This window comes from Cetorhinus maximus, chromosome 7, assembly GCF_964194155.1.
Source record: "Cetorhinus maximus chromosome 7, sCetMax3.hap1.1, whole genome shotgun sequence".
Taxonomy (NCBI): domain Eukaryota; kingdom Metazoa; phylum Chordata; class Chondrichthyes; order Lamniformes; family Cetorhinidae; genus Cetorhinus; species Cetorhinus maximus.
The window spans coordinates 61,171,269-61,184,656 of NC_135885.1; the positions used below are offsets into that span (position 1 = coordinate 61,171,269).

General features: G+C 43.2%; 1 long non-coding RNA gene across 1 annotated transcript; it reads left to right on the forward strand.

The window, feature by feature from the left end:
- The first annotated feature begins 10,138 nt into the window (after positions 1-10,138).
- On the forward strand, positions 10,139-12,089 carry LOC144682474 (uncharacterized). Its single transcript, XR_013577049.1, has 3 exons — positions 10,139-10,517; positions 10,828-10,997; positions 11,176-12,089. It is a non-coding gene; the product is annotated as an uncharacterized LOC144682474 (long non-coding RNA).
- The last annotated feature ends 1,299 nt before the right edge of the window (positions 12,090-13,388 follow it).

Here is a 13,388-nt window from a genome sequence, read left to right on the forward strand (position 1 = left end):
CTGTTCTCTACCTTCCCCTCCAAATTGGTAAGTACCAGGCTTAATCTTCTACAAAGGTGGTGCTTCATAAGTAATTCTGAAGTTGCTGGACCTGCAGTAGTGTGGGGGGTCATTCTATTGTGAAACAGGAAATGTGAAAGTTTAGTCTCCAATGACCCTCCTGATAATTTTTCATCCAAACTTTAAAAGTTTGAATTGCTCTCTCGGACAATCCATTAGACGAGGGATGATACGGTGCTGTCTTTACGTGTTTGACACAATTTATGCTCATGAACCTTTGAAATTCAGCACTAATAAATGCAGTACCATTGAGACAATGACTTCTGGCAATCCATGTAAAGAAAAACTTTGGCGTAATCCTATAGTCACACATGATGTTGGCGATCTAACTTCATACGCGTCTAACCATTTGGAATGTGCATCAATTATTAGTGAAAACATGGTGCCTAGAAATGGACTTACATAATCTATATGCAGTCTCACCCAGAGTCAACCAGGCCATTCCCACGGGTGCAGTGGGGCTGCAACAGGCAACTTCTGTAGATTCTAGCACTGGAGACAGTGTTTAACCATTTTTTCTATATCACTGTCTATACCTGGCTACCAGATATAGCTCCTTGCAAGCATTTTCATTTTGGAAATTCCAGAATATGCGCTATGCAACTCAGTAAAGAGTGGTTCCCTTGTGAAGGAATGACGACTCACGCACCCCATAATAGGATACCATCCTGACTACTCAATTCATTCCTTTGAGTGGAGAAAGGCTCTCTGAAGAAGAGTCATACAGACTCGAAACGTTAACTCTGTTTCTTTCTCCACAGGTGCTGTCAGACCTGCTGAGTTTTTCCAGCATTTTCTGTTTTTATTTCAGGTGTCCAGCTTCCGCAGTATTTTGCTTATATCAATTCTTCAGAGACTGGCTCCTTGGACCATCCTTTCAATACTTGGTCTTGTACTCTTGACAAGACTGGATCATGGTTCGTCCTGTTTCTTATTTGTCTTGTGCAAACTAGTGAAGAATCCAGGAAATCCATGTCTAACACAATCTCTTGGGGAGTTGGAGCATGTTCAATGTTCTCCTGCAAAGGAAGGCAGCTTAGGGCATCTGCATTGGCTATATACATCTCTGGTCTTTGCATAAAAGTATATTTATATGCCGATAAAATCAAAGCCCATCTTTGAATTCTTGTGGAAGCTATAGGAGGGACAGCTTTTTCTTTGCTAATCAGATCCAAGAGTGGTTTGTAATCAGATACTATCATGAAGTGTCGGCCATGTACATACCGATGGAATTTTTTTAACTCCGAAAATAATCGATAATCCTTCTTTTTCATTTTGTGAATAACTCTCCTTGGCTGTAGAGAGGGTTCTGGATACATAGCCTATTGGCCTTTCTGAACCATCATCCATCATGTGAGATAGTACCCCTCCCACGCCATGGGGGATGCGTCGCAAGTTAGCACCAATTCTTTTATCGCATTGTAGTGTACTAACAAGTGCAAGAGATGTTTAACTTTCATGAAGGCTTCTTCTTGAGGTGACTTCCATGACCAACATTGGTTTTTCTTTAATAATGAGTGTAGAAGGGCTAGGACCATTGATAAGTTGGGTAGGAATTGGCCACAGTAATTTACCATACCAAGAATGACTTGAACTCTGAGACATTTGTCGGTGAGGGTGAATTCTTAATAGCTTTGACTTTTTCTTCTACCAGGTGTAGCCCTTGGGCATCCACCCGATGGCCCAAGTAGAAAACTTCACTTGCCTGAAAGGTATACTTTTTCTTTTTCAAGCGCAACCCTGCTTCCAAGAATCATTTTAAGACTTCTTCCAAGTTAGTCAAGTGTTCTGCTTCGGTTAATCCAGTTATTAGGATGTCGTCCAGGCAGACCACGACTTGAGATAGTCCTTGCAGCAAGCTCTCCATCGTCGTCATGAAAATTGCGCGGACCGAAGAAACGCCAAAAGACAGGTGCATGCATTGATACAACCCTTTGTGTGTGTTTATGGTTACAAATCCTCTGAGTGTATCATCCAGTTCCAGCTGCTGATATGCGTGACTCATGTCTAATTTAGTGTAAGTTCTCCTCCTGCTAATTTGGCTTTCAGATCCTCAATCCTGGTGATAGGGTACTTGTTCAACTTGGCAGGTTTGTTTATTGTTAACTTAGAATCCCCACAGGTACGGATGGTCTGATCTATTTTCAAGACAGGGACAATGGGTGCTGCCCATTCCGAAAATTAAACCCGCTGAATAATACCCAGCTTCTTTAAATGGTTTAATTCAGTGTCAACCTTCTCTCTCAAGGCATAAGACACAGGCCCGGCTTTAAAAAAATGAGGAGTTGCTTCAGAGTCAACATAGGTCTTAGCCTGCAGGCCCTTGATTTTACCCAGTTCCTCTCGAAAGACCTTGTCATATTTCTTTATCAGCTCTGGCAGTCTTCCAGCTCTCAGCTGGAAAATCTCAGATCAATTTAGTTTAATTTCTTTTAGCCAGTCATTAGCCAGGCTTGGTCCTTCACCTTCCACTACAAGCACAGGGAGCTGCCCTGTCTGTTGCTTGTAATAAAGAGGTACTGTGGTGATACCTTTCACTTCAATGGCTTCACCAGTATACGTTTACAATTTGGCTGAAGTCTGCTCCATATTCAATGGTTGAGTACCCTTGTTTAAATATTTGAATGTGTGCTCCCCCACTACAGTGGTTGATGCACCAATATCCATTTCCATAATCAAAGGTTGTCCATTGACCTGCAGAGTAACAATGAGTGGCTCTGTTTTCTCTACTTTCACAATAAATAGAGAATAAACATCAGAATTAGTGGTTTCTGGTTCTTCCACATTATGTACTTTGATCAGTTTGGTTTGCTGCCTGGGAATCTGTCTCAATCTTGCTTTACATTGCTTCAGTATGTGCCCTCTTTTATGACAGCAATGGCACTCCACCTCTTTAAAATGGTACGTTTCAGGGATAAGGTTATTTCCACATCAGGAACAATTCATCTTCAGATTTCCGCTAAGATGTCTCCCGTATATTAAAAAAATTTTTGGGTAGCAGGGACTGTCTCCCGCTTTGCGGCTGACTCCCTGGTTTTCGCGCCACGCCTGGTGGTCTGTTCCCACCCCAACTGGAAAACGGCACCATTTTGTACACCCTGTAAGGCCTGCGATTCCCACTCGGCACTTTCCATCCGAAGCGCTATTTCCGAAGCTCTTTTAAAATCGATATTTACTTCAGCTAATAACTGTCATTGAATGACATCATTGTGCACACCGCAGACCAAACAATCCCTTAACATATTTAGGGTTTAGGGTCTCCCCGAAATCACAATGTTCAGTTAGCTGTTTCAACTTTGCTACGTATGTTGCTATGGTCTCTCCCGGCGCTCTTACTCCCGAATTAAATTTGAACCTCTGCATGATTACGGAGGGTTTGGGTTGAAAAATGACCTTTTCCAAGGGATACCAATCGCTGAAGGTCTTCGAATTGGGCATGTTCGGGGCCATCAAACTATGGATTAAATTATAAATTTTACTCCCAAAGACGCTTAGGAGAATTGCTTTCCTTTTTTCCTCCACCATTGTTTTGTTTGCTTGGAAAAAGAAACCGAGGCATTCTATATATTGGCTCCAATTCTCTGTGGATGAGCCGAATGGCTCGATCTTGCCAAAAAGTGGGATACCTGGTGAGTATATTTTCCCTTTCTCCTGTTTAAAACAAGACACTCACATTCACCGGGCGAGTGACAGCGCCGGAACCAATTTATCCTCATCGCCAGTTGTCATGGGCTTGATTTCCCAGGCTGGTTTCTCATAAGAAACAGATGAACTTTATTTACAGGGCTACAGCAGCAGTTACATGCTTCCATCAAGAACGACAACTAGACACAAACTTCACCCCTAGCCTCCCCGTGCTTTGGGCTGATTCGTTCACACTGTCATGTGACACTCTGCACAGTACAATAAGTCTTAAAGCTACAGTCACTACATTCCTTAAAGCTACAGTTACTACACCCAGGTCCCACCCCAGAGACTTGAGAACATAAATACAAAAGCAAAATACTGTGGACACTGGAAATCTGAAGTAAAAACTGAAAATGCTGAAGTAGTCAGTATAATCTCATTATAATTAATTCAAGGGATATGGGGATAGTGGGGAAAAATGGTGTAGAGGTAGATGATCAGCCATGACATGCTTGAATGGCAGAGCAGGTTCAATGGGTGGCGGAGCAGGGGTGAATGGCCTACACCTGCTTCTATTTCCTACATCCCTATAATCAGGCAGCAGCGGAGAAATAAAGAGTTAACATTTCAGGTTGATAAACTTTTTCAGAACTGTCTTCCTTTTCCCTCAACTGTCGATTTCCCTCCACTGTGGTTGACTGGGTCCTCGGCCATGCCCATTCCATTTCCTCTATGTCTGTTCTCACGCTTTTCCCTCCATCTCAGAACCATGTTAGGACTTACCTTGCCCTCATCTTCCACTCTAGCAGCTGCAACATTCAACTGAGTTAGATTTTTTATTTTTCATCCATAAGGCAGTCAAGGGGTTTTGGCGGGCAGGCAGGAAAGTGGAATTAAGGCCACATTCAGATCAGCCATGATCTTACTGAATGCAGAGCAGGCTTGAGGGGCCGAATGATCGACTCTTGCTCCAATTTCTTATGATCTTATGATCATCCTCTGTCATTTCCAGCATGAGGCCACCACCAAATACATCATGCCCTCCCCTACCCTTTCAGCATTCAGAAGAATCCATTCCTCCTGTGACACTCTGCTCTGCTGCTCAGTTGCCACTTTGCTTCCAAAGCAGCTTCCCTTCCAAGCACAAGATATGCAACACCTGCCCTTTATCTCCTTCCTCCCTTCTCACCAGGTCCAGGACCACATACATTCCTTCCTGATGAATTTGTGATTTACTTGTATTTATTATGATTTAGAATTCTATGTTCACTGCCTACGATGTGGTCTCATCTATACTGGGGACACCAAATACAGATTGTGTGATTGCTTTGCTTTGTTCAGTCCATAGGCATACAAACATACAAATTAGGAATAGGCTGTTCGGCCCCTCGAGGCTGCTCCACCATTTGATAAGAGCATGGCTGATCTGATCGTGGCCTCAACTCTACTTTCCTGTAACGCTGTATATTCTTTGACTCCCTTGTCAATCAAGAATCTATCTAACTCAGTATTAAAAATATTCAATGAGCCTGCCACCATTGATCTCTGGGGAAGAGAATTCCACAGACTAATGATGCTCTGAGAGAAAAAATTCTCCTCATCTCCGTCTTAAATGGGAGACCCCTTATTTTTAAACCATGCCTTCTAGTTCTTGTCATGATACCCTTGTGCTATCTATATGTAACACAAATGAGGTACGTGGATTCCATTCGCTTGAGGATCTCTGGTGAGATTTATTTACAGCTAAACCAGAAAAAGCAGTAGAACAATCTCTTGGCACATCCTGTTGTCCTGGGTACTAAAGCGCAAAGAGAGGCCGTGGCTTGTGGTTACATGATGACATCCAGATACCTGGTTCATCTGCATGTTGAGCTTCTTAAAGGGACATCATTCTTAAAGTGATATTACAATAGTTCTAGTCTCTTCCCTAAGGGGAAACGTCCTCTCAGTATCCACTCTGTCAAATCCCCTCAGTATCTTATATGTTTCAATAAGATTTTCTCCCCTTCTTCTAAAATCCAATGGACACAGGCCCAACCTGTCCAATCTTTCCTCATAAGATAACCCCTTCATCCCAAGGAATCAGTCAATCAACCTTCTCATGAAGGGCACTATATAAATGTAAGTTTGTTCCTTTATCTCAACTTTATTTACATTTCAGTGTATGTGCATGATTGGGCATTGCAAATGAATGATATAACATGTGCAAAGTGACTTAATTCAAAGGTTGCAGTCATTAACATTAGGGAAGTATCACCGAAGGAGTTCATTGAGTCATCATGCCAATGCCAATGCTCTCCAATTATCTAATCCAGTTTACTTGCTTTTTTTTTCACTGTAAACATTCCATTCAACATCACCAGATGGATTGCAAAACCGTTAAAATATATTGAACTGTTTTCTTAAGATTATGAAATAGATTGAAATAGATACTGTTTTTCTCACCGATCTTCTCCTCTGCCTTCTGAAAACATGGATACTGATTTACAGGTACCCTTTGGGACCTCACCCAGTGGCTTTTATTCAAGTTTGAGTCGGTTTCATTGTGGAGGATATCACAGCCAAGACTAATCCTTTTCAATATGTTGTGCACTTCAACAAGGCCACTGGATAGAGAAGAAGAATGTGTACAATTTTCTCCCTTAACTCAGGAAACTTGTAGCACCCTACCACCCCAAAACTGAAATTAGTTAACTCAGCACATTTCAGGCATTGAATCTATTCCCTTCTTAGTCTGTGTGGCTCAGTTACTCACTGCCTTCCTTCCTTCCCATCCACCCCCCAACCCCCAACACAAATACTGCCATTAAATATTGAAAATATCTTACTGCACACTTTTAAACTGTATACTTGAGAATTCCACTTGCACAGAGTGGTCGCCTGTCCAGTTTTCAGATAGATTACCAATCATCAGCTTTTTAATACCAGTCATTAAATAGGAAATTTTACCAAGCTGCCCTTACCCAGCAGCAATATCAAAAATGTACATCCACAGTATCCATGCTTTGCTAAAATTAAATCTAGTGTATGTCCATTTCTGATGCCAACTTTCTACCATTAGCTTGACTTTTAAAATTGTCCCTAAATATCTCGTTTTCCAGTAGAAGGACAAAAATTGCTCTGCACATGCAGAGATTGAAAGAATTTAAGTAGTTTAAATGTGTGATTTTGTGGAAGACATCACAGTGACAGCACTCAGCAGTGCTATTTGTTGATGTCCTGAAAGAGTGATCTGATTGACAGGTGAGGTATTTAAATATTCTCCATGGATGCATTAACAGGTTGGCCTATGGCTTTGTGCCCAGTGCTTTCATCCTGCCCAGTTTTGAACTGAGCAGAAGGTGGCAGCTGTTTCCTTCCTCTGTCTCCATCTTCTTTATTTCTCTTTCTTTCTTCACAGCCCATCTGGCTGTGAGATTTGCAAGTGTTTAGTTTTGCAATTGAGAGAAAGCAAGAGAGAGGAACGGAGGCAGGCTAATCCCAGTATTCAGTCAGGCTGGAATACAAATTGAATTTAGGGAACCAATGAAGCATACCGTATTAAGAAGTTAATCACTGGTTACTGATTACTAAAGTTTGCTAACCATGAAAACCCTATTAATTTTAATGCACAAATCCAAGGCCAAAATTTAGATACTGTGGCACATTTGTATTAGAGGTAGAAGGCAATTCGGCCCATTAAACTCATTCTTCTACAGAAAGCTAAGATCCCCTCTTCACAGCAGCTGTCTCTCGAATGATGGCACAATGTTTTGCTTCCACTCTTTTTGCATCTTTCCCACTCCTCCACAAACGTGTGTTTTTCCAGACTCAAAAAATTGGTGTCTGGGGTTCACGTCACAAAAAATTACAAATCAGGATGGTCATTTTGCCCATCTTTGTTGTTTAAAGAGCAATGGCAATATGAGCAAAAAACCCTTTTCACATAGTGAGTGGTCACAACCTGGAATGTGTTGCCTGAGAGGGTGGTGGAGGCAGATTCATTGTGGCTTTCAAAAAGGAATTGGATAAGCAGCTGAGAGGAAAAGAATTACCGGGCTACGGGGAACTGGGCAGGGAAGAGAGACTAACTTATTGTTTGTGCAGAGAGTCAACACAGGCTTGATGGGTTGAATGTTCTCCTGTGCTGTAACCATTCAATGATTCTTTCCAGAAAAGCCCTTAGGGGTATCCAGTTGTTTCTTAAAAGCTTCTCAGGTTCTTGTCTCTATACAGCAGTCTATTCCATTTGCTAATTTGTAAGGAGAAGAACTTCATATCAATCCTGGTGGTTTACTAGTTTCAACCTATGAACTCTGTCCTACTCTTGCAATTTAATTTGGTGTAATTTGCGAGGTGTACCCTTTAGTCATTTTACTGTCTTGTGTAAGGTCACTTTTCAGTCATGTCCTTTCGATTTTGAAAATCCCAAGTTTCTCCAGCATCTCCTCATATCTCAGATCTCTGACATGTGATTGGTCATGAGTCTTCTTTGAACTGACTCCAATTACTTAACATCTCCCATCTGTTTCAGTGAGAGCAATCTATAGTGTCAGCCTTAGTTGGCAGCACTATTGCCTTTGAGCCAGAAGGCTGTAGGTTCAAGTTCCACTCAAGCAAAAAAAATCTAGGTTGACACTTCAGTGCAGTACTGAAGGAATGCTGCAGTGTCAAAGGTGCCATCTTCTAAATGAGACATTAAACCAAGACTTTATCTGCTCTCTCAAGTGCATGCAAAAGATCCCATGGCACTATTTTGAAGAAGAGCACAAGAGTTATCCCTGATTTCATGCCTCTTGGTTGAGCCAATTTCCATTGAGTTTCTGAATTCAAGTCATTAATGTAAATTACAACAATAGTAGCCCTAATACTGATCCTTGGGGTATCCCCCAACATTACTACCCTGACATAATTCCTCTAACTAGTACCTGTTGTTTTCAATCCTTCAGTTAATTGCTTATTATTTCAAAGCTTACCTTGAATTCCCACTGCTAATGTCCCCACTAAGCAGCCTGAAAGTTACTGTGCAGACCTTGTAAGATTAACAATGTGTGTGCGGATGTGCAAAAAAATTTAAAGAATCTGTGCACTGAAGAAAAAGGCCCACTTACAACAAATAGATTTTAAAGGGAAAATTACTAATAGCTGTGTGGAAATTTATCTTTTTTTTTTGAAAGTCTAGCTGCACCATATTGTAGAGCCTTCCATATAGTACAATGAGTATGTGACTTCCTCAAAAGTTCAAGGAGTTTTGCAGGAAAATATGCTCAAGTTTACCATTTAGACCCATAGAGTCATAGGAATTTACAGGATAGAAGGGGGTCATTTGTGCCCTTGGCAAACTCTTTGCTAGAGCAATCTAAAACTGCCTGCACTCCCCTCATAATCTTGTATCTTCCTCTGTTTCAAATATAGATCCAGTTTTTCTTTAAAAAATTCAATTGTCTTTTTCTTAACAACTCCCTGTGACAAAGCATTTCATGCTTCAACAACCCTCATTGTAAAGAAATTTTTCCTAACCTCGTTCTTCATTTTCTTACTGTTAATTTTAAATTGATGACACCTTGTCACTGACTCTCCCAAACAGAAGAAATGGTCTTTCCCTATTTATTGTAATTCATCACAATTTAAAAACCTCTGTAAAGATTTATTTTAGCCTTCTCTGATTTAGTAGGAATAGCTCCAATATCTCAAATGTATCATCATAACTATAAATTCCCCAGTGTTATTCAAATTGCAACTATGAGGAACGATTGGATAGGCTGGGGTTATTTTCCTTGGAACTGAGGGGGCTGAGGGGTGACCTGATTATGAGTGGACAAGATTATGAGGGGCCTAGATAGAGTAGACAGGGATGCCCTGTTTCCCCTAGCAGAGAGGTCAATTACCAGGGGGCACAAATTTAAGGTGATCGGTAGAAGGATTAGAGGGGTCATGAGGAAAATCTTCTTCACCCAGAGGATGGTGGGTGTTTGGAATTCACTGCTTGGTTTGGTGGTGGGGGCAGAAACCCTCAATTCAGTTAAAAGATACCTGGATCTGTACCTAAAATGCTGTAACTTGCAAGACTACGGACCGGGTGCTGTAAGGTGGGTTTAGAATGTGGAGCTGTTTTTTTTATTTTTTATTTTTCCATTGGTGCAGACACAATGGGCTGAATGGCCTCTTACTATGCTGTAACTTTTCTATGGTTTCTATAGATGAATGTGTGTTGTATGCTCTCTATGGCTTTAATGCCCTTTCCATATTGGTGTCAGCAAACTCCAGATAGTACTTTAACTGTCACCTAACAAATTAGTTAGAAATTTATGGGAACTGGTAGGGATGCCTGTGACCAACCACATCACCCTGAGACCAGCGACCATTCCCAAAAGTCAGTGATCACCCCCCTCACCCTGTGACTAATAGCCAGGGACCAGCCCCAAGTGTCAGGGACCACTCCCAAGAGTCAAGGGCCACCCACAAGAGTCAAGGGCCATCTCCAAGAGTCAGGGACCACCCCCCAAGAACCTATCACCACCTCCAAGAATCAATGATCTCTCCTAAGAGCCTGTAACCAGCAACCATACACAATCAATGCAACAAAGCCACATTGGAAACCTGTTAGTGGGCATGGTAGAGCTTTGATCCTGGGTAGCCCCATGGTCCAGTGACAGCTTCCTCCATATTCTCCTCTAGGCTACTCGGGAAAGACAGGAGGTCCTCTTCCTCAGGAACAGAAAGAGGAGGCCTCCCTGTCTAACCGTGCAGCTCTGTATGGAGATCACAGAGGAGATTAGCAACAGTGGGATTGTCCATTGAACATGGCTGCAGTGCTGCAAATGGGTCAATGATTTCTCCAATCTGCCAGGGTAAGTGAAAAACCTCAGTTGTCTTTGGTGGGCAGCAAATGGGTAAATGAGAGGGTGGGAATGGTGGGGAGGGAGAGACTAGTATATCGGTGGCAGTCGGGTGAGGCAGCCACGTCTCCTTGGAAAGGAATGGCTGTAGCTCTATCAGGAGACATGAGCTTGGCACTGCCAATCCAGGCAAAGTCACTCTAGAGTGACCCAGTGCCACATGCATGCCATTGGCCACAGACACTGCAGCAAATCGGCTAGGCGATTAGGTATTGTGTTTGCCCAGTGCGGTCACTAACTTTATTCTTCTGACTTCCCGCAGGAGTAAAGGTCCTAGAACACAAGGGAGGGACACAGATGAGTGGCAGCATCCCAATCATCGCCATCCTGACTTCAATGGAAGAGGAGGCTCTGCAGCTGGCAAGTTACCATGGCGGACGGTGAGGCCGGAGTTCAATTAGAGGAGGGTGCTAGGAACTAGAGATAGTTTAAGTAAGTTATATTTGTGGGTGTTAGGAATGAATTTCAGCTTTAAGTTTAAGTTTACTTTGTGTTTCTGCATTGGTGTTAGGAAAGGGGGGATCTTGAGTTTTAGTTTAATTTTAAAAGTTGCCTGCAAGTGGGTTTGTTTGTATACCTGCATTTTAATGAGGTTTTGTGACTTTTGAAGTAGAAAACTGGGCTATTGCCTAGCAACAAGGGGCCACAGACACAGGGAGAGACAAAACAGTGGTTTTTTAGTCCAGTTGAAACCAGAAGCCAGGAGAAGCTGAACACAGCAGAGGGAACTGCAGAGAGCAGATTTCCTAAAAGAACTGAAAGGTCCCAAAGCCAAGGAGTGGCACAGAAAGGAGGGGTCCCCAGAAGACCTTCTAATCAAAGGAAAAGAACAGGAATCTGGAAAAGGCCCTGTTAAGTAAAGTTAAGAATGAGGCGCAGAGGAGGACTCCAAGCTTAAAGAGAGAAAGCTGCAGGACGCAGACTTAAAGCAATATAGGCTTGCAAGAAGCCAGAAGATCTGAGGAGACGGCCAAAATTTGGTGACTCCTTACTATGGGCATATGAAGCAATGGTGTCCTGTTAGCACAGCTGAGTATCTGAGAGAGAATGCGTGAAAGGCAAAACTTGAATGCACGTGGCGATCGGAGGAAGAATTTGAAACCCTGGGAGTTGGACCCTTGTGGAAGGCATCCGAGAGAAAGCGTCATTTGGGAGAAGATTCCAATGCGGGTTCTTCGAGAGCGGAGATTGGAAACCCATGTGTGAAAGACAGAGTTCAGTAAGACTGGCTGCCTCGTGGTGTGACAAGCATTTGGGGGGAGTTGATGAGGGATCCATAGCATCTGTTTAGGGTGGTATCTGTCACTTGGTTCTGGAGTGTGGTGTGCCTGGCCATAGTCGCCTATTGGTTTATATGGACTGTGTACTTACTGTGAACATGAGAGTATAAGATTGCTTTTGTAACTTGTGTTATACTTACGAATCTGTATATATCTGTAAAGGTATAGTTATGGCTGAAGGAGTATTGTAATATAGTTCATCTTTTCTTGTTTAATAAATGTTTTATTCTTTAGTTAAAAGTTCATCAGCTGACTCCTGTGAATCTGTTCAGTAGCCGCCCTCCATGTTTCTAAACAAAAAAATAAAAGTTAGGATCTATCAAGCCAGGTTCCGCCCTGGTTAGTCTGGTACTCACATCATCTGGGATAGTAACAATGGTGAGTGGCCTTAGAACCAGGCATGAGGGAAGACTCAAGTGAGCATAAGGATGGTTGTGCCCTCCGATGTGCAGGCATCGAAGTGAGCTGCAGCCAACCCTTTAGGCTCCTGTGTGGAGGAATGAGAAGCGTTGATCTTCCTGTTCTCTTTCACTGGTCAACTGCGAACACAAAGAGCTGCCGTTTCCGGGGGACACATTCACCTTTGAGGAAGAGGTGGGGACCTCAGAGGGTGCAGTGTCACACCATTCCCCATCACCCGCCACCAAAATAAATACTTTCACCTCAGTGGGCACGCCCTCGCGAATAGATTTGGGGTCACAACCTGATACAAGCACGTGTGCCTGATCAGCTGTCAGAGGCTGTGTCAGTCGAGACCACTGACAGTTGGAGGAATGTGAGAGGCCAAGTCAATGCTGAGTCCCAGATGACGTCCCTCTGGAGTTGTCCGCGAGGCAGCAAATACTGGAAGTACAGTGTGAATTGCGTGAAGATCTGGTGGATCTTCCAGAGCGTACCCATGACCTAGCTTAGACAGTGGGAGAGTTCATTCAGGTAATAAGTGCTGCAATCTCCCTCTCACCTGTGCATGTGGCCTCCTCCATTGAAAGATTGGTGACTTTCATGGTGAGCTACATCCAGCAGACCAGTCAGTGGATGTCAGAAATGCACGCAGTCCTGCATGCTATCGCCTTGCCCATGAACTCAAGGGAGCAGTGGCAAGGCATGTGTGGCCGAGGCGCCTGGAATCTGCCCCAGGTCCTCGCCCCTCTTGGGTCAACAGGGAGGTACAGGTGTGCCTTACAAGGGAGGAGGAGTGGCAGCCTTCCACTTCTGGGGTCCCTTTTAGGATGCTCCAAGCATGGACAGTGGCTCCTCAGCTCCTCTGATGGCAACCCCAGCACCTCTAGTTGCCGTGACATCAGAGCAGGCTTCTGCACCTGTCCATGAGTCCCTCAGTATGCCAGGATGCTGCAGGCAAGAGGAGGGCAACTAAGGTCATCCCAGGCTATGGGGAAGCAAGACCAGTAGCCTGCCTCTGGTGCAGCTGGCAGTGAAGGGGAGCACAACGAAGGAGCACACATAAAAGATTTAAGAAATTTAAGATATAGTGGGCCTCAGTTGCTCAGAAAAGTAATGAATATTCACTTGTGTGTTATGATTA